Source organism: Megascapheus bottae, chromosome 33, assembly GCF_031878675.1.
Source record: "Megascapheus bottae isolate mThoBot1 chromosome 33, mThoBot2.hap1, whole genome shotgun sequence".
NCBI classification, from domain to species: Eukaryota; Metazoa; Chordata; class Mammalia; order Rodentia; family Geomyidae; genus Megascapheus; species Megascapheus bottae.
In genome coordinates this window covers 9,347,787-9,370,244 of record NC_143541.1, presented here as the reverse complement: position 1 = coordinate 9,370,244, position 22,458 = coordinate 9,347,787, and the positions used below count along the sequence as shown (strand labels likewise).

The following is a 22,458-nucleotide window of genomic DNA, read 5'->3' as shown; positions in this document are numbered from 1 at the left end:
AGAGATCAGAGTTTCTCAAACTGAGTTCCATGGGCTGATATGAATCATAAAATGTCCTAAGCACAAAAAGTTCTCAGGGTTCCAGGGCCAAATTGGCTTAGGAAATGCTGCATACTAATTCCCCCTCTCAGAGCTGTACAATGTACATTAGCATATTAAAAGTTCTGAGAAGTACAGCAGTAAAGAGTCCAGTTTTAATTCTGCTGAGCCATTAAGCAAGTTTATTAGTCCAAGAGAAAAATTTTTAAAAAACCAAACAGGTTTCCCTTAACATCAATTTTGGAAGGTCTTGAAGAGATTTAATGGAATTTTTCTTCTTCTTTGGTCACGGTCCCTGCAGCCCATTAAAATGTGTATCAATGTGGAATTACCGGAGCTAGATTTTGAGTGAAATGCAATCAAAATCTAATTTTGATGAATTTATTTGTCAAAATTTCATTGGTATTTAAGTGCATTAGGTACAAGAATGGTGTGCCTTTTGCCTCCTATGAGTCCTTTGTCAACTTTCAGAAAAGGAGTGTTCAGTTGCATTCATTGATCAATGAATTCAAACATTAGGTCTACAGTAGTATTTCCTGGGTCTCCTGTTCTGTGCTAAGTGTGAAGGCTGGAGCTGTTTCAGTGTCCAGGCATGGTAAAGGAAAAGAGAGTTTGGAAAATATAGGAAGCCCGTAGATACCATGTGTGTGGTTCCTGGCCATTCTCAGCACAGTGTTGCCTGGGTGTTGGCAAGCTCCAGAGTGGGCCCGAGAGGACAGTAGCTCAAACAGGAAGTAGGTGGTCTGTTCTTTGGAGCCCTTGAGGGTTTTTCTAGGAACACAGTACAGATGAAATCCCACTTTAGGACAGCTCACCATAGCAGCAATACTGCTATGTAACAGGCCACCTCAAAATTGATTTGCTTCATGTATTCCCATGTACTATTCCTATGTACTGGCTGGGTTAATTGGCTCCTTGGGTGTCTCTGTTTTAAGCTGTGGTCATCCTTGAGGCTCTGCCTCTCGTTGCAGAGCTGCAGGTCAGCTGGGACATCTGTTCTCCGTGTATCATAGCCTAATTGGATCAGTGGACTAATGTTTTCATGGAAGTGGCAGAGGCAAAGAGGGCAAATGCGACTGCCCAAGGACTCTCAGACATCTGCCTAGGAGAAGGGACGGGGCACTGACTGGCTGAATCTTCTCTTCTGATATGGGAGCCAGGGAGGCTGCCAGGGTATTTGTAATGAACGCAGCAGGGCTCTTGGGTGAAGAAGTTCTTTCTGATTCAGTGAGACTTGAAGTGAGGGCTGAATGCTGACTTTGAATAACAAGTAACTGCTCAAGTATGGTAGTCAATTTTGTGTGAGCTCAGTAGGGATAGCCACACCAATGATGAAGCATTGGCTCCAGAATAGTCATGAGGGAGATTCTGGAAAAGATCAGCACTTAAATGCCTTTATCAGTATGGTGACATCACCATACCTGTCAAAAGCCTGTAGAATCAAATGGGTGAGTACGAGAGGCTACTCTCTCTTCCTGAGCTGGCATATCCACATCTTCTGCCCCGACTGAAAAGTTACCGTACTGGGTCTCAGACCTCAGAACTGGAACTGAATCACACTGTCAGCTCACTGGGTTTCTAGCTTCAGACAGAATGAAGCTTCTCGGCCTCCATGGTAATGTGGGCTGCTTCTTATAAGCAGTATTTTTGCCTCTCTGTTTTTCCCTCAGTCTTGTGTCAGTCTCTGCCTCTGTCTTTATGTTTCTCTGTCTGTCTGTTTCCCTCTTTCTCCTCCTATGATATATGAGTAGAGTTGGCCTCCTAGCCTGTGCTCTAACCACACTCTTGCTGTTGACAGATGCAAGCCTTCTCTAGTGCAACTGAAGGTCAGGGCTGCAAGGAGTGCATACAGTGTCTCTACACACTAGACAGTAACGCTCCTCAGCCTCGCCTCGTGAGCCCCTCCTGAGGGACCCACTGGAGGACGAACTCGGCCAGCCATAAGATGGCAGAAATCTTCAAAAAGGGATTGCACGTTAGATACATTTACAAAAGCAAAGCAAAGCAAAGCAAAATGTATTGGAATAGGGGTAGGCTCATGGTCAAAAACGGCCCTTTGGTCTCCACTAAGTCTGGGATGGCCCAATGGTTTGGTCAGAGGAGCAAATGTGGATATAAGACAAGCAGGGACTTGTGGAAGGCTGTGTGTCAGGGCTTGCCCTCTCTTAGGGCTAGAAGCCCCTGCCTCCTAGGGAACAAGTCCAAGCTGGCCTGCTAATTAGTGGAGACAGATGGCCTCTGATGGCATTATCCAGGCCTGCTAGTGAGGCCTCTCAAGACCCCATTTCTGGCCCCATCACTAATGATGTGGACACTCTGGTCCACACTGGAAGAGCCACTAAGCCAACACGCAGGACTAGAAGAAATAATGACCATTGTTGATAGGAGCTACAGAATGTTGGGGTGCTTTGTGAAGGGGAAAGTAAATTATATATAATGTTAATGTGTTATAAATCCAAAAATATTCTTAACTGTAAGATCACTATCACTATAATTTTAATCATTTCTTTTTGTTGGTAGTGGTGGTGGTCATGGGGCTTGCTTGAACCCTGGGCCTACATGCTGTCTCTGAACTCTTCAGCTCAAGGGTACTGCTTTACCACTTGAGCCTCAGTACCACATCTGGTTTTCTGGAGATTAACTGGAGATAAAAGTCTTGTGGACTTTAGTGCCGGGGCTGTCTTTGAACCGTGGTCTTCAGATCTCAGCCTCCAAAGTAGCTAGGATTACAGGTGTGAGCCACCGCACCCAGACCAAATCATTTCTACATAAGAAAAATAACACCCAGCGAAGCCATGACATAACATTCATTGTAAAATACACCTCAATTTTAGAGATGTTGAACTGTGAAACAGTTTAAGTTTAAGAATTGTTAAAACACAGTATATGAAAAATATATGGAACACCACAGAACTAAGATTAAACACATGCTAGACTAGCAAGTGGAAATATAGCTCAGTCATTAGAAGAAAAAGGTTTTTAGATTGAAAATACATGTTATAAATATCTGTTTATCAAATATTGGTAGGTTCTTTTATGAAGCCTGTATTAGAGAGATGTAAGAAAAAATAATAAAAAACAAAACAAAACAAAACACTTTTAGATCTTACTTTACCTTTTCTGGCCTAAGAAGAAGTTGACTAAAAATTGTTATAATTGACTCCACTAAGTTGTCACAGTAACTGTATTATTGTATTTCCGTCATTCTAAATGACACATATAGTCGTAAGGGGAAAGTTACAGCACGTGAGAAACAACAGCTCATACACTTGAATGACTGAGTCTGTTAATCAGGTTGAATATGACAGCTTATTTGAGAATTGTGTATCTATAGGTTTTAGCAAATTATTTTGCTGATGTAAGCTGTTAAAGAAAGAGAGCAATGAATTCTTTGCCATAGATCTTCATTTTTGTTACAGAGAATAACCGAAGTAATCCATGGCCTGTGAAGGACCATGGAGAGATGGAAGTATAATCATTTATGAATTATTTTATTATATAACCCACAGAGCTTATCAGTCAGCTTCCTGCCACTGTGAACAAAGTACCTTGAGATGTTCTGGCTCCTGTGTTCAGAGGGTTCAGTTAGTGGTTGCTTGGAGCCTGTGGCAGCACGATACAGCTCATGGAACAGCTGGCCTGGTGGCAGAGGAGGCCTGTTTTAGAGCAGCTGGGAAGAAGAGGGAGGAAGAGGAGAGGCCAGGGTTCCAATCTCCCCTTCAAGGCCATACTTCTAGTGACCCGACTTCACCATACCAGGTCCTGCCTCCAAAAGGTTCCACCATCTCCCTCACGTGCCCCAGGCTGGGTCTGTGGGAACCCTTTGATCCAAATCACAGCCCAGAGTGTCTGCCTTCAAATGTGAGCACATAGGCTTGACAAGGAGAGTTTAGCCAAGACATGCATTTTGCCGGCTTTCCTGTGCTTTAAAGATTAGCCTCTGCATCAGAAAAATATTCCCTACTGTCCTTTCATTAGGACAGAGTGAAATGTATAGAAATACATAAAACCAGTATACAGTTTGGAGAATTACTTCTTCCCAAGGAAAATGAATGATAAGATGACCAAACCTTGAGAAATCATTTGGTTTCAGATAAGGAAATGAGGTCCATGTTATATAAATGACACCCCTTTAGTCACACATCTACACAGAACCAGACTTGCACTAGAACAATATCTACTTTTTAGGAAGTGTTAATATTTCTTCCACAATCTGAATATTTATTAGATTGGTATAAATGTTACAGTGTATCTGTGCTAATATATCCATGAAGTACAGTCATCACATGTATTTATTTATTTATTATTTATTTATTTGTTGGTCATGGGGCTTGAATTCTGGGCCTGGGCATTTTCCCTGAGCTTTTCAGCTCAAGGCTACTGCTCTACCACTTGTGCCACAGTGCCACTTCTGGTTTTCTGGTGGTTAATTGGAGATAAGAGTCTCCCAGACTTTCATGTTTGGGCTGGGCTTTGAACCATGATCCTCAGATCTCAGCCTTCTGAGTAGCTAGGATTACAAACGTGGATCACCAGTGTCTGTCTAGTCAATATATTTGTAATTTTTGGTTCTGTAAGAGTCACTTCAGGGATTGCTTTTTCTGCAGTGTCACATCACAACTGCGGAACCCTTCCTTTATTGGTTCTGTCTTATGGCCACAGGTCTTTATCTCTCTGTCTCTCTGTCTTCTCTGTCTCTCTCTCTGTCTCTCTGTCTCTCTGTCTCTCTCTCTCTGTCTCTCTCTCTGTCTCTCTCTCTCTCTCTCTCCCATTGCAGCTGTTTTGCTGATCTTATTTCCTCACTGAGAATGTGTCCAGTCAGCTGTAGAGAATAATATTAAAGAAACACAAAATTTAACAATTACATACATCTATTGAAGAATAACAATGCATACAAGGCTTCCTATGTTAAAAAAAATCTCCCACAAACACATTTCAAAACCAGAGTGCACCAAACTTCCAAAACAAAGCTTGTGGAAATGTTAGTAGGTGAGTGCTGATTCAGTAAGCTGATGGTCCTCAAGCCAGGTGTGGGAGTAACCTGTTGTGGAGAGATGCAATGTAATTACCAAATCAAGGAAATTTTCAAAACAGTGAACATGGTGTCTGGGGATAAGGTCTTGAGTCAACAAAGGGAACCCAGATAGAGGTTAAGTATGGCTCAGAATCAAAAGGATCATTTATTTCTGCTTTCCACTGTTGGGAAGTAGTGGACCTTTATGACAGGGTGGGGGACAGCAGAGGTGCTAGTGGGAGAAGGTAGGTCATTGGGGTGTATCCTTGAAGGAAATACTGGACCTGGCACTTTCTTTTCTCTTGGCTTCTTCTCTGCCATAACATTCACTCCACCATGATGGGCCATGCCACCATAGAGCCAAAGAAATGGGGCCAAGTAATGACAGAAACTTCCAAAATAAATGAGCCAAAAAGAAACCATTTCAGGGCTGGGAGTCTGGCCTAGTGTCTAGCATGCACGAAGACCCGGGTTCAATTCCTTGGTACCACATACATAGAAAAAGCCAGAAGCGGTACGGTGGTCCAAGTGGTAGAGCTCTAGCCTTGAGAAAGTCTGAGGATAGTTCAAGCCCCAGGACTGACAAGACAAGGGTGTGATGTAGCAAGATGGCATGTGGATTCTTGGCTGTGTCACAAGCTCGTAGGTGGGGCTGGCTCCATACTGCATACCCTTGAGTATGCATGGGGTGGGCCTTGAAATGAAACAGCTCCCAAGTTCTGGTTTTGCAGTTGGACCACCTTATGGACTTCTGCCGATAATTTAACCGAGACTTGGTAAGATTAGCAAGTTGGCTGTGGGCCGCACATCTGGAAAGGATAGTGCAGAGGTGACAGGCCGCTGTTCACTGCATGCATTGGCCTGGGAAGAACATGGTCACTGCGCCTGTAATAATGTTTTAACAGACTGGAGTCTGACTCCGTGTTTGTACTAACTTTAACGTGCTTACTTGAATCTCAGTATGCAACTTCACTGTCTGAAATCTTGTACACAGTAATATATCCCCTATTTGTAGTGTACATGAAACCACAGTACGTTAGTTAATTTCATTGCCGTGACAAAATACCTGGCATAAAGAAGGTAAAGAATATTTGTGTTGGTTCATGACTTCAGAGGCGTCAGTCCACGTTTGGAGGCAGGACATTGTGGTGGCAGGAGCAGGTGATAGAGGATGATGGGAGGTGAACCAGGGACAAGATACAACCTTCAAAGACGTATTCCTAGTGGCCTATCTTTCCAAGCCAGGCTCCACCTTCCACAGTTTCCACCACCTCCCAGAAGCCCATCCAGTTATCAACCTGCCGATGCGTTAAGAATCGTTGATGAGGCCAGCGCCCTCAGGATCCATCACGTCCCAAAGCCCCATCAAGCCTGCAACATATTAGCTTTCCGGAACATTTCAGACTCAAACCATAGCACAGGTAGGAACACTATAGATAAAATGTTTCCTGAACATATATACATATGTTAAAACTTAGCTTGTAAAGCAGGCATAGAGCCGGGTACTGGTGGATCACACCTATAACCCTAGCTACTCAGGAGGTTGAGATCTGAGGATCATGGTTTGAAGCCAGCGTAGGCAAAAATGTTCATGCAACTCATCTCCAATAAACTACTCAGAAAAAGCTGGAAGTGATGCTGAACATAAAGAGGCTCAGAGACGGCACCCAGGCCTTTAGTTCAAGCCCCAGAATCAGGGAAAAAAACAGGCCCAGTAACAGATTGACACAGTAGAAATAGTTATATCAACTCTCTCATTACAATATATTTAATATTGTTGCTTCCTGTAACTGCAGCTATAAAAAGCAAGCTTATAGATAAAGGTGACTATACTTGAGATGACATAGCAAGTAAAACATCATTTTTGTGTGTGTACAGACCTTCCTGAGCTGGCTTCAAACAGATCTCAGCTTCCTGAGTAGCTGGGCTTACAGGCATGAGCCACTGGGGCCCAGCCCAGGTACTTTTTATAAGTTGAATCATATAATATAGATACTTTTGTGTCAGAATTATTCCACTTAAAATGTTTTCAAGGTGTGTGTGTGTGTGTGTGTATACATATATATATGCTATAGTCTATTTCAAAATTTTCTTCCATGTTAAAGCTGAATAAAATTCCATGGTATACACAATTGGCCTCTGTGCCTACAAGTTCCACATCCACAGACTCAAATCACGGAATAAGAATATTCAGAACAAGTATTGTGTCTGTACTGAACATGTAGTTTTTGTTGTTATTATCCTCTCACCATTACAGCATAACAAGTACTCTATAATATTGACATCACATTAGGTATTATGATCTAGAGATGACAATGACTAAAAGAGGATGCACATAAGTTGGTTCTATAGTACATTTTCATAAAAGGAACTTGAGCCTACAACAGATTTGAGTCTGTAGATTACAAGAGAAAACTGTATATACCATATTTGTTTCATTCATTTGTCATCTTTCAATGGACATGATCATCTGAATCTACATTTTATTTGTGTGGGGGGGTCATGGGACTTGAACTCTGGGCCTGGGCACTGTCTCCCAGCCCTAACCCCTTGAGCCACAGCGCCACTTCTGGTTTTCTGGTGGTTAATTGGTCTTTAGTGCCCGGGCTGGCTTTGAACCTCAATCCTTAGATCTCAGCTTCTTGAGTAGCTAGGATTACCCGTGTGAATCCCGTGCCCAGCCTTAATCTACATTTTAACTGCTGTGAAGAAAGTTGCTATTAACATTGGTGTAGAAGTACCTGTTGGAGTTGCTGATTTCATTCTTTTGGATGTCTATTACAGTGGAATTTCTGAGTCATATAGCAACTCTATTATTTGTTGGAGAAATTGCCAAACTATTTTCCTTAACAACTGTACCATTTAAAAGCCTCATCATTAGTGCATAAGTGCTCCAATTTCTCTACATTTTTGCCAGCTTTTTTCCATTCTTTGTCAATAGCCAAAATAACTATAAAGTGCCATTTCTTTTCATTATGCTACCATCGTACCTCAATCTCCTGATACATATCGCTCCTTCTTTAAAGTACTCACCCATGTAGAGTTTCCTCTCACATAGACAAAGTAGTCTGGACATTTCAAAAAGACCTTATTAAGTACTACAGAGAACAAACTAAAACTTTGAATATAGAAAAGTATCAAGTAAGTTCAGCTTATAAAAACAAATCTGTTTGTAGAATTAGAACTGAGGCTTCATCCAGTCACTTCCTACTTCCCTGCCTGCTAGAGGCTCGGACAGTAGACCAGCCCTTCACGAGAATTCTCTTTCCATGTCCATATGGAAGGCATGACCAAGGGCCCACATTGTGACAATTGACACCTGCCTAGAGGATGGCTCTAGCTTACTGCCTCTTCAAGGCCTTCATGCCTGGTCTCATGTCTGTATTGACAATGCTTTTCCTAGTTCTTAGGTTGCAGGAAAAACATCTGTGTCACCTTTCAGATAAGATCTAATCTATGGGCTACATTTCCAACAGTGGCATATATACCCATGCTACCTACATCATCCACATAACAAATGTCCTTAGTATATCACAACAGTGGGTTGCAGTCACCTAGTTCAAATACAAGTCTGTGAGAGTTGTCCTCTGCTATTGTCTTACATGGTATTTCAGTATCCAACCACCCCCTTTGTTTTGTCTGTGAGTCTAGTGGCTAACTAGGTTGCCTAGGAAGCCTGGCTTAGGTTTTCCTTAGGTTCTAACAATTGCTGACGGGGCCTCCTTAGTCATATGTCCAAAATGGGTCTGAGGAGACCGAATAGCTGGGGCTCACGGCATCTTGCTGTCTCTTGTCCTGAACAATCAGTCCAGCATGGCTGTCTCAAAGCAGTTTTCACTAGAGACCTGGGCTTCTCTTAGGCTACTCTTCAGTATAATCACATGAGGATGGAGGAAACTCTAATGCTTAGAGTGGGGTGCAACCAACCAAAGCCAGTTAAAAATTATATGATCTAAAACAGAAATTTCAATGAGACATCAAATATAAAAGATGCCACCATCTCCGAGTGTGTACCATTTTTGCTAGTTTGGATCTGGGCTCATGCATCAAAGGCTCGATCCTAAGCCTTTGGGGTCTCTTGGGAAGTGGTGGAGTCTTTAGGAGGTGGGGACCCAGGTGAATGAACTTAGGTCATTAGGCATGAGTTCGTGAGTAGGATGTCGGGGACCCCATTCCTTCTTGTGTTACTTTCTTTGCTTCCCTACCACCATGAACAGATGCACATTCCTGCCTTGATATACTGTCTTGCCACAAGTCCAGAAGCACCAGAGTCAAACAACTATGGTGTGAAAACCACTGAAATTATGAGTTCAAATAAGTCTTTTCTATGTCTATGTTGCTTACGTAGTTTATCACTGTGTGTGTGTGTGTGTGTGTGTGTGTGTCTGTCTGTCTGTCTGTCTGTCTTTCTGTCTGTCTGTCTGTGCATGCATGTCCACACGTGGCAGCGCCCTTACTCAGGCTTGAACTCAAAGCCTGAGTACTGTCCTTCTGGCTTTTTTTTTTTTTTGATGGTACAAGATACATGTCTCTGGACTTTTCCTGTGTAGACTGGTTTTGAGCTGCAGTGCTCACATCCCAGTCTCTGAAGTAGCCAGGATTACAAACATAATCCTGCGTTAAGCATCTGGCTCAATACAGGTGCTTAGGTGCTGTTTCCTAGGCTTCTTCTGGCAGAGCTGGAAATCCTGTGGTTTGGGAGTTGACAGTGATTATGCTGGAAGGCAAGGCCACCAGGCCACCACGTGACTGAGCTCGGGTGGCCTCATCTAATACCTGCCTCTTCGGGTCATTTGGTCATTGTTCTATGGCTTCTAAACAACCATTCATTATTATTAATATTTATTCAAGGTCTTAGAGTTTTTGCCATGAAACCTAGGATTTTTATTGACAAGGTTTTGGCCTGATGTCCATAATGCTGAAAACGTTGGTGTGAGTAGACATGAGTAGACATAAATAGAGAGAAGAACAAAAATGTTCAGATTGGTCTGACACAAAAGACAATTCTCCTTCAGCAATTATGAGACTATAAAAAGAATGAGAGCAGTATTAATCTTCTCAACACATTTCCAAAACAACTTGACTCAAAGATAAATTACAGTACAGACAAGTACTAACTACTCTGGAAGCGCCTTTGCACATTCCTGTGAAAGTTTCAGGGTTGAATGCTTTTTCTTTTTTTTCTTTTGGGAAGCAAGAAAATTTGCCAGGCAGTATGAAGATTGGAATTGCCAAGACTAGAACAAAAGCAAACACATTTCACCAATTTAAGGAGGCATCAAGGTTGAGCTTTGCAGCTGTTGTCCTGTTGGAAAGAAAATTCCAGCCTCTGGCTAGGAAAAAAAGGGGGGAGGACATAATTATGTTATGATGAGCTAGGGGAAATGGCAAAGAAAAATTATAATGCAAAGCATGAAGGGTACTGTTTTGTCAATTGAAATGCTAGAATGTGGCTGTAAAGTGAAGCAGCATAATGAATTTCTTTTCTTCCAATCTGGAGAGGGTAAGTGCAGCAAGACAATACATCCTTTTGCTTTGTATTTTTTTCAGTATAATTATGTCAGGTTTATAGAATGGATTGTGGAGTCATTGATAAAACAAAATGGACATAAGACTTTGAGACAAAAGCTGTAATTCTACGGAGTAGAGATATCTTTATTGATATATATTTTGAAAAATATTGGAGGTCTTTTAAGGTCTTCTAAGTGAACACCAACTGTCTCTAGAGTGTGTAGTAGCTTCCTGGTATGTGGATTTTGTTTACATCAAGTTAGTACAGATCATATTTTAAATCATCACTTATGTTCCAGTCAGAAGCATCACTACACATCTATGAAGGAGACAGGGTCTGTTTGTTCTCCTGCTACAAGTGAAGTCTGATGACATGTGGGTACGTGTTCTTCATGTAGGCAGAAGGTATAGTCTGCTTTATGTAGGATTTTAGCTGCATACATTTTCAGATCAATATCTTTGTAAGTAGACCAGAAATCTGAGTGGTAATTCAGATATTTTAACTTATCCAAATATTTGAAGCACTGTTTGAATTAATAAAAATCATTTCTAAGTTAACAGATAATCCTGGGTATAAGGCAACTGTATGTGCATGCCACAATCCAGAAATACAACTACTATCCCAAAGTAGATATATTTAACAGAAAGAACATTAGATGGGCAGGTGTATATTTAAGAAGTAACATTGGAATTGAATTCTGGTGGCTCATGCCTGTAATCCTAGATATTCAGAAGGACCGTGAGAGTCTTTATGAGAGTCTTATCTTCTAGTGACCACCAAAAAGGTGAATGTGGAGGTGTGGCTCCACCGGTAGAGTGACAGCCTTGAATAAAAAAAAAGCCAAGTTTGGGAGTAAGGCCCTGAATTAAAGCTTCAATACCAGCACCCAAAAAAGGTAACTTTGGATTCAGCATGCAGGATAAATTGCCAGCTGAAAGACTGAGACACAGAGAGAAATGGACATATTATTTATTTCAGTGGTCCAGGAAGAAGCTGAGGGGCATTTGACATGGGCAGCCACTAGCTGAGAACCAGGGGGTATTCTCCCAGTCAAAAATGAAAGCTGTCTGAGCACATAGATTATGGATATCGGAACAAGTCTTTCAGATATTAAGATCGGATGAGTTTTTTTGACACAGTGGCAAGCAGACTTTTTTCCACTAAAAGTTACCATTGTACTCAAAAGTTGAATCGCTTTACTATAACTTAAATATCTGAATGACGAAGGCTCCTCATCAATATAACATTTACTGAGGGCTTTTCCCCTTTGGTGTTAGATCTTTCATCAATTAACTTTGGGACGTAAGGAAAATCAAAGAATCTATTTTCTTGGCCAGTACATATAAATAACCCACATTTTGTACATTAGAAAGTGCTTTCATATATAATTCATTGCTTGAAGATAATAAAATCTAAAAGTATAAAATATATCACATTAATGAATTGAAAAGCTCAAAGAAATTAAAATATTTTCTCCACATTGACCTATAGATTTAATCAGACCCCAGTCCAAAATCCAGCAGCCTCTTTTGAAAAACAAAAACTGATAAGCAAATTTTAACAACTTATGTGGAGTAAAAGAAAATGAAGCACCAAAAGTAGAGCAAAGGTAAAGAACTCGCAGTCTGGTTTCAGAACCTACTATAAGGTAGACAGTTGGGTACTGCCTACCAAGAGACAGTTGGTACTGGATAAGCATGGACAAATGGATGATTGAAACACAGCCCAGAAATAGACTCACTATCTAGTCATGCTTTTCAACAAGGATCTCTCCTGAGACGTGTTTCCTATTGCTTTTGCCATTGTGAAAACAGCACAGAGAATGTATGAAAATGAAGATGTCTATGTGTAATTAGGTGATGTCACCCTATGGGATTTCTGTAACATGTGCTAGTCCATCAGTAGTCAAAATATTATGTAGTACATGACTGTAGCCAATTGATTTTTCAACAAATGTCACTGGAACCTAATTTTTCATAGGCAAAAGTCTTAAGTAGACACTTCAAAAGGGAGAAGTAAAAATGGACAATAAAACTTGAAGCGTTGCTAATACCATTAGTCACCTGAGATGCAGTCAAAACCATGATCAAGTCCCACTCTATATTCAAAGAAAGGCTAATAGTTAAAAGATTGACAAAGTCAAGTAATTGCTTTATGTGGGGCATTAGAACCCTCTCTGGTTCCTTTGGAAGTATAAAAATGAACAACCACTTTGAAATACTGTTGGTTAAATATATATCTACTCTTGTGAAATAGAGGTTTGCAAGAAGAAGAGATGCATGTTGAGTCCTGTGATATGTCTGGGAGTGGTGGAGCCTTTGAGAGCCAGGATCTAGTGCAAATTTTCAGGACATTGAAGGTTTGGCCTCCAAGAGGATTGTGGAACTTCTACCTTTCCCTTCTCCTTTCCTCTCCTCTCTTCTCCCCTTCCATCCCCCCTCCCTTCCTTACCTCTCCTCTCCTCTCCTCTTCATCTCCTTTCTCCTCTTCTCTTCTCCCCCTCTCCTCCTTTCTCCTTTCCCTTTCTCCCTCTCCTCCTGTCATAGGCCCAAAGTCAGTGGGCCCAGCTGATCATTGACTGACACTTTCAAAACCAAGCCAATATAAAAGATTCTTTTTATAAGTTGATTGTCTCTGGTATCTATAGTAGCAGAAAGCTTACTAACACAGAAACCCACACAAGGTAGTGTGGGGGGGGCGGGGAACACCTGTTAACATGTAAAACTAAAAACATAGATTCTTCCACAAAGTGAATAGGCAGATAAAGGCTAATAACATATCACAAAAGGACTGTTTATGGTGAGTTTATGCTGAGACACAATTGATGAAATAGAGTAGCACATGAGGTAATATAGAAAAACCATAAGTAAGAGGGCATTTTGAGGATTCAAATGATTTTTACATGGTCGCACAAGGTTTTGTCTTTAAATAAAAGATTCTTCCAAAATAAAAATATGTAAGATAAAACTAGGACAAAATATGGAAGAATTAAAAAAATAAGCCTATAGCAAAAGGGTGTGGTATGTTTTATAGTAAAATATAATTGTTGTAAATCTCAGTGCTATCTTGATAAACTTACCAAAGAGTTACTTAAAACTCCCCCTTCAGAGGCCAGGAGTTGGGCCTAGTGGTAGAGTGTTTGCCTAGCATGCAGGAAGACCTAGGTTCGATTCTTGGTACCACATACATAGAAAAAGCCAGAAGTGGTGCTGTGGCTCAAGTGGTAGAGTGCTGGCCTTGAGAAAACCCAAGGACAGTGCTCAATCCCTGAGTTCCAGTCACAAGACTGGCAAAAAAAGTTCCCCTAAACCTTAATAAAACTGAACCCCAGAAAATATAACATTGATTATCTGATTTGGCCTACTCTCCTCTATGGGGACATAGTCTCCCTTCCTTTAGTAAACTTTACTTTTCTCAATGAACTTTGCTGCTGCTTTCAGTATATTTCACATTTTGCAATCTTTTCTGGCACAAATGCAAGGACAGAGGACGCAACTGAGACTTCTGGTAACAGCAGCAAGTAACTGCAGGCCCCCCACCCCCCGCCAGCCTCCACACCTCAGCGCTAGCCCACAGGCTGACATCTCTGGGCGTGGTGGTCAGCAGGGGCTACCCATAGCCCCCATAGCTCTCTGCAGGCACCAGTGTGAAAGCTCGTGCTTTGTGACTTAGGGCTTGGAGTGCTTATGGCTGCCTTGCACTGTCCATAGATACTCTCCCCTGAACTTCCCATGGCTGCCGGCTTGGACAGGTTGCCGTCTGATGTGACTGCTGCCTAGGCTTCCATTGTCAATCGGAGTCACTGTGAGCTCTGTGCCACTCCTGCCACCAACTCTCTCCGTTTAATTCCCAGTGCTGCCTCAGCTGAGTTTCCCAGTCAACCACCTTCTCTCTGTGTGTGTTGGTGCCCAGGGGGTGGGGCAAGTGGGGTCACCCTTCTGACTCACAGGTTTGGCAGACAGCCTGCTTATGTAGCCAAAAGAGAATGTGGCAATGGCCGTTGTACTGATCATGTCACAGTTTCTATGGTCAGTCAGGACAGTCACTTATGGAAATGAAGGGTTGTGTTTACGCCAATCACCAGTCTTCTACTAGGCCATCAAGGGCACTGGTGCTCCTCTGACCTAAGTGGGGATGGCTTCAGGGTCATCAAGTGTTTGCCAAGGCTTGGCAAGGCAGGAAGGTCGGTGCAAGGTAGCTGCTTTGGCAGTGCCTTCAGGAGCCTCAGCTGCATGTTGGCAGCAGGCATCTGTGGTTGTCATAGAGCTTCTTCAATGTGGCCAGAGAATGTTCAGAGCTGCCCGAGATGGTGCAGGCTCCTTTAACTGGCCACTTTTCTGACAGTCCTTTGCTCAGATGGGGCTCCAGGGAAAGATCAAAGACTTGTCGTCAATCAGTGTCAATCACCTCAGCACCTTGAAGGAAGAATAAACATTACAAGAGGTGCTTACCTCACCATTACACTAGCAGTGATTTGATGATGCTTGACTGCTGCCCTCATGCTCCAGAGAGAGGTGCATCTCCTCATCTGTTTCCAAAGGGAATGTTACGATGTTACTGTATTTTCTAGTACGCCTTTTTCAGAAAAGGCAAATATTGTTGGATAGGAAGTAAATAGGTTTTGCTAGCCACTGGGCCAAAGAGTCTGCTGCAAATGCTCAACTGTAATTTGAAAGTAACCATCATAACATGTAAACTGATGAATGTGAGTCCAGTGGAGCCTCAGTTACAGGCATTGGAATTTGAAGTTCATGTTCACTATATATATGTGTGTGTGTGTGTGTGTATGTGTGTGTTTGTGTATATATATATATATATATGTATATGTTTGTATTAGGAGCCACATTTCTTTTTTTTTTTTTTTTGGCCAGTCCTGAGCTTGAGCTCAGGGCCTGAGCACTGTCCTTGGACTTTCTCAAGGCTAGAGCTCTACCACTTGAGCTTAAGCACCGTTTCCGGCTTTTTTCTATGTATGTGGTACCGAGGAATCGAACCCGGGTCTTCATGCATGCTAGGCAAGCACTTTAACCACTAGGCCAAACTCCCAGCCCAGGAGCCACATTTCTTTTATATGAAGGAATGGTACAAATTACAAGAACTTAGGATGTTCTGGTACAACTTATAGAAAAGGTAATGGTAACCCAACATGCATGTACTGCCTGGGTGACCAGAAGTCACTGTGGCTCTGGGGGATCGATCAAAGGCTCAGCCCTCATCCCTGTCTCCAGAGTGTGCTTGTCAGGGAGATGCTCTGCCTTGCCCGATTCTGGGGCTCCCATCCTGCGCAACCCACTTCTTTGATGGATTTGCCCTGCTCATTCAGTTAATGAGCCTCAGTGAAGTCACATAAGTGAAGGTCATTGTTTTCAGTGGCCAGCTTGTGCAGTTCCAGTAGTGGTTGATTCACACTTTTTTTTCTAAGTGCAATGCACACTCCACTGCATTCAGCCCGCTTTCCCAGTCATGGCGGTCTGGTTTCTTGATATCCCGCAGGAAGATGTGGCCGCCACGCTGGTTCTGCAGCTTCGTCCGTTTCTCCGCACGTTCTCTGTCCTCGTGAGATGGGTGAAGAAATTATTTGGCAGAGTTCTTCAAAGCCACATCATTTCGGTCGAAGTAGTAAGACATGGGCAGGTGGACGTAGGAGGCGTAGAGCTCCAGGTTGATGTGGTCATTGATGGCGGCCACCAAGTCTTGGTGTTGGTTCTGTGACACCTAGGAGGGGGATGTGGTCATCATGGTGGCAGGGGAGTTGTTGGCTCTGAGCAGGCGGCGGGGATGGAGGTCGTCGGGCTCTGTTCAAGCACTGTTGAAGCAAGAAGCTGTGGTGACTCTCTGTGAAGAATGTCTGGCCACAGTATGGTTTATAGTCCACTCTAATTCTCCTTTGACTCTTTCTGTCCATGAAAAGACCTTTGTATCTAGCAGGCCACACAGAAGCAGCAGAACTGGATTAGATCAAAGCCCATGTGTTTCCCTTCCACGGTTTGCTCTAGGTCAACAGAAAATCTAGGAAAATCACTTTGCTTATTTTGTATTTATTTTGTTTATACTATATATCCTCTTGTTCTCTTAACCTCTTCTTTCCTAATTAAAAGCCTTAATTCCCTTGATGGCTTTTGATAGGAGATTCAAGCAGAGGCTAAGAATGTAGATAGAGTCACTTTGGTAACTTCAGTGACAGCGCCTAAGTGAATGTGAACTTGGCCTAGATATGTGTAAAAACTCCAGTTACACAGACTTATGTACACATGTATGAGGAATAAGACTTAAATATTTGCTGTTCCTATGTAAATACTCTATTAGAAATACATCTCCACAGTCTTTTTTTTTTTTTTTGCTAGTCCTGGGGCTCGAACTCAGGGCTTGGTCAGTGTCGTTGAGCTTTCTCAAGGCTAACAGCACTCTACCACTTGAGCCAAGTACCACTGTGGCTTTTTCTGTATATGTGATACTGAGAAATTGAACCCAGTGCTAAGCAAGCACTCTACCATTAGGCTACATTCCTGGCCCCCCAACAGTCCATTTTAATAATCAAGTTGAATGAGTCACTGTCCTATTTCTAAGAAAGTACCAGTGGGCTAATCCTAGTTGTTCCTTGGCATCCAAGAGGCATTGTTCTGGGGCCCCCCCATGGGAACCAAAATTCATGGGTGCTCAAGCTCATTTGCCTATAACCCTCACACCTTTTTTTCACATGCTTTAGATAATCTCTAGAGTATGTATAATATTCAGTACATGTGAACAACAAGCAGATAGCTGTCTTATTGTATTGTTTAGGGAAAAATTACAAGCAAGATGTCCACGTGTTCAGTATAAATGCCATTGTTTCTGAGTATTCTCAATCTGTGCTTGAATAAATCTATCCATGCAAAACCTGTGGATACAGAGGATCTATTGCATCTACATGTAATTATTAATGTTTTACTATGTCATTCTCTCTTTTACTGCATCAGGGAATGTCGAACATTGAAGGGTTTGGAACTGTTTTCTATGCCCCTTGATTTTTTCCTCCATGTTTTTCAATTTTTTCTTTTTGCTTTATATCTTAGGTGTTCTACTTGATTACATTTTCTGAATCCTTAATTTGATGTTCTCTCATGCCCATTATTTTTGGTGTGCCTATTGATAGTTTCATTTCAGTATACCCCTGCTTTTTTTTTTGTTTTGTTTTTGTCAGTCGTGGGGCTTGAACTCTGGGCCTGAGCACTGTCCCTGAGCTCTTCAGCTCAAGGTTAATTCCCTAACACTTGAGCCACAGCGCCAGTGGTTTTCTGGAGGTTAACTGGAGATAAGAGTCTCATGGACTTTTGTGCCCAGGCTGGCTTTGAACTGTGATCCTCAGATCTCAGCTTCCTGAATGACTAGGAGTACAGGCGTGAGTGACCAGCACCTGGTTTCAGTAGACATATTCTAGGAACACGGGGGGTTTTGACTATTTCTTTTACACCGCCGCAAGTAAGGCTCCACATGCCAATTAGAATATATTATTTCCTATGAGTGTTTGCATTGTCATCTCTAAATACCACTTATCACAAAAAGAAGGATTTTTTGGAGGAAAGGCTGATTCCAGATGCCAAGTGGAAACTAAACAAGATAGACCAGCAACAACTCATGAGAGGAAACAGTAGGGGAGAGAGTGGTGACTGAGGTTCTGTTAGAAGAGTTCAGAAACCAATTAACATGGTCTTTGCCAGCCAAAGATGGGACAACTGAGGCATCAGCAAGGATGATTACTATCACAGACTGAAATATACAATGTGCTGAAAGAGATGAGCTCCTGATGGGAATAATAAAATCTCCCCTTTGGCGAATCCTGAGAAGCTTATCACTATTCTCTAAAGTGGCCTTAGAAGAGAGGACTCAAGCATTTATCAGACTTTGCTACATGACCTATACTTTCAGTTTATCAAGTAACAGATGGGAAATTTCTCTTTAGAGGAGTAGTCTAGAAAATAATGGAAGAAAGGATGATAGAATTTGAAAAGAATAATTTTGAGACACCTAAATGCATTGCTGAATTAGTGAATGGTTGTGACTAGCATAACAAATAGATCTTCCCCTCCTTCCTCCTCTTCTTTCCTCTCCTCTGCTTTCTCAGCCCTGGGAGCACAGGCATGTACCACTATGTCTGACACAACACGCCTCTTGAAAGAGGCACACATCACCAATGATGCTGTCTTGCCTTCCTCCCACCAAACTTATATCAGATAAAGCCTGCACATCTACTTACCAATTTATAGAAAATTCAAGGACAGAGGTACATGTTAAAAGACACAGTAGAAATGTATACAGCAAAGCTCAGAGCATGGGAATCCCTGCCTCAGCAATCCAATTCCGTAAAAATAAAATTCAAGGGTAGCTGCATAGATTAAAAGAGATTTAAAAGACATATCGATTAATAGCAATATATGTTCAGGGAAGTTTGACCATTGATAATTCCCTGACGTTAAGGAATCCTTGTTAATTTTGTATGTATAGTAGTGGTGTGGTGGTCGGGTTTATCCTTTACGGATCCACTGGACTATTTACAGATAAAATGCTGCATGGTGGAGCGGGTGGGTGTGATGGGATGCTAGATGGAGCAGGACGCCATGTGGTGCTGGCTGCTGAACTGGAGTGGTAAGCACAGGGGTTCATTGCATAACTCTCCACTTACGTAAATGCCTGGAAATTTCCAAAACGAAAAGCTAAAAAAGCCAAGTTTGCAGGCAAATGATAGATTTGAGAACATACTTGTGCCTCACGTCACAGACAGAGGGCTACTCTGGTTAATGTCAGAAGTGTCTGGAAATGTAGAATTAAATGAAGTAATAATCCAACAACAAAAAAGTGTCAACTCTTAGAAAAGAAATATTGATGAACCCAAAATATGTGGAAAGATGCTTCACTCCACTCATGAAAGGAGTGAGAACTACACTAAACAAAGAAAGCAGGCTGGCAAGAATCTGGGAGATTAAGATATGCTTCCTTGGCAAGGCTGGAGGAACAGTAAACCCTCCTGAAAGAAGTGACATGCCACAGCCCCCAAGGACAAAACCTTGGCAGGCATTGCTGTTACACTGCAGATGTGCAGGCAACCCGGTGACCTGGCAACATCACCTATGGACCAACCTGGACAAACCTAGGAAGCAAAGCCTGTTTCCAGCCGTGGCCAAATGGAACGGATGAGCCTTGGCGTATCCTCTGAATGAAACGGTAGGAAGGGAGAATGAGCACTTGGTGCTACGAAGACGTCTTCAGGGGCAGATCCCTAAGGGGACAGAGAACGGTACCATCAGTCGTATTATGAGATGAATCATGGCCCCCTAAAAGTCATGTTCCTAGATGTCCTAGAGTAGGCCCAATCCAATGTGACTGTTATCATTAGAGGGAGAATGTGGAGACAGACACACTCAGTGAGAAGCCATGAAAAGGGGATGACGGAATTTGAGGTGCATTACTGCACAGCATCTAGTGTATCGGTGGATTAATACATCTCTGAGCCAAGAAGAGAGGTTTAGAACAGATTTTTTTTTCCTCACAGACCTTTAAAAGGACTTAACCTCCATCAGGTGTGTGTGTGTGTGTGTGTGTGTGTCTGTGTGTCTGTGTCTGTGTCTGTGTGTGTGTGTCTGTGTGTGTGTGTGTGTGTGTGTCCATGCGTCTGTCTGTCTGTCTATGTGCACATGTACCAATACTGGGGCTTGAACCTAGGTCCTGCATGTTGTCCTTTAGCTTTTCACTTAAGGCTGGCATTCATCACTTGACCCATACCTTCACTCTCACCATTTTTTTTCCTGTTGGTCGTGGGGCTTGAACTCTATGCCTGTGCACTGTCCCTGAGCTCTTCAGCTTAAGGCTACTGCCCTACTCCTTGAACCATAGCACCACTTCCAGTTTTCTACTGATTAATTGGAGATAAAAGTCTCACAGACTTCAGTGGCTGGGCTGGCTTTGAATCACAATCCTCAAATCTCCGCCCCCTGAGTAGCCACCGCACCTCCCACCTTTTTGCTAGTTAACTAGAGATCAGAGTCTCATGGGCTTTTCTGCCTGGGCTGGCTTTGAACCTCAATCCTCAGATCTCAGCCTCCTGAGGGGCTAGGATGACAGGCGTGACCCATGGTGCCCAGTTATCACACACATCTTGGACATCAGTTTCTTTTCTGCTAGAAAGCTTCTTCTTAAGTTGCCTAGTACAGATTTCCAAAGTTGGCCATCTTTACATGTTTTACATTGTTTTATAATTTGGACCTAGAATGTTCCCTAAAGGCTCATGTGTTACAGGTTCAGTCCCTAGCCTGGCACTCCCTTGAGGTGGGGAATCTTTAGGAGGGGTGGGGTGGAAAGAGGAAGTCACTAGGACATGCTCTCCTAGTGGATTATGGGACCTGCCTCCCCTCCCTTTCACTTTCTGTCCACGAGGTAGGCAATTTTGCTGCTACCTTAATACAGTGTATCATCACAGCACACCAAGCCTAAGGGCCACCCGACCACGGACTGGGACTTCTGAAATCTTAACTCTTGATAGTGTAATTTTGTCTTAGGAATTGTTTTCATTAACAAGGAAACCAACCCAGATTCATTCTTTGGTTAGGTAGCACCTCAGGAGGCTATGGGAAACTGTCAAACATTTTAGAAGACTTTATTTTGGAAAAAATTGGACATACATAGAACAGAATAAACAGAACAAATAGTTTCTATCAACAGTTATCAATTACTGGTCAGTTTTGACTTGTATTGCAGTTAATCCAGTAGTATCGTCAGATAATCCTATATGCGTATTACCCTTGACAATTCATAATTCACTGGACTTGATTTATGTGAGTCAGGAGAGGGTTTTTTTTTTGTTATTTTTAGGGGGCTGGGATGTAGTCCTGGCTGTTTCGCATGCCAAGTACATGCTCTAACACTGAACGGTCAGTTGTGTGAATTGAGATCTTCATATTCCAATAGATCTTAAATCTCCTTAACGTGAGGATTCTTACTTATGTCCTTACCTTTTTCTCATAATGTCTTTGGTGAGAAACTCAGGCAGCCTGCCCTGTAGCCTTCCAGTCCTGCGTCCTGTGATAAGTTGGTTGCACATGTGGGATATTCACCCACTTCTCTGATTGCCTCATTTCTGGTCAACTAGTAGATCGGTGGAGAGAATTCAGACCATCAGCCATGCCCACCCCACTGTCAAGTTCACTGTTAGCTGTGGCCATCTGGATTTAGTAGGAGGTCTGGTGTGTGACATAGTGGCAAGCTGGCAATGCTCCAATTCTGCAAGGAGATGAGGGCAGTTTGAAGGAAGGGAGTGCAGGTGGGCTGGGTCTTAATGATGAGGTATGAGAGAAAAGTCTTCCGAGAAGAAAGTCACTAAGAGCTAACCGCTCTTCCATAAAGCATCCTATCTTGACCTCTCTGCCATCATGGCTGTTCTTCCCTGCAGCCCCATGTTTTTGTCTGTCCGACGCTCTTTGGTTGTGACCCCCTGTGATCCAGGTACATCATCTGCACATCTTTTGGCATGTCCCTCTCACCAAGGGCCCCACGGAGCTCAAACCTGCAGACTGGTGGGAGGGTGAGATAGGCTGAGGAGGACCTGTCCAGTGACGGCTGAGTTTCAGGCCTGGACTTGTTTCTCTGAGCTGTAAGAGTACCCCAGAAACTACCACTGAGAGAAGCAGTAAGCAGCCTGCTGGGAATGCCACCCAGCCTGGGGGTGTTGAGGGAGTAGGTGTGGTTAGAAATCTGGTCCATATGGAAGATAGCAGCTCATTAGCATGTGTGTCAAGTACAAACCTGGGAGGGGCCTTCTCCAGGCTGCCAAGTGTCTGGCCACTGGCCGGACACACCGAAGCTGCTGCTTGGTCCCCATCATCAGAGCAGCTGTGGGTGGCTCTTCCAGCCCCCATCTCAGTGC

At 42.8% G+C, this 22,458-nt stretch overlaps 1 protein-coding gene and 1 pseudogene across 1 annotated transcript in view; one reads left to right on the top strand and one right to left on the bottom strand.

The window, feature by feature from the left end:
* The window catches only part of Mgll (monoglyceride lipase), a 108,845-nt gene that overhangs the window by 584 nt on the left and 85,803 nt on the right, over nucleotides 1-22,458 (top strand). The gene's annotated exons all lie outside the window — the stretch shown is intronic.
* Nucleotides 15,740-16,304, bottom strand: LOC150042942 (ferritin heavy chain pseudogene; annotated as a pseudogene).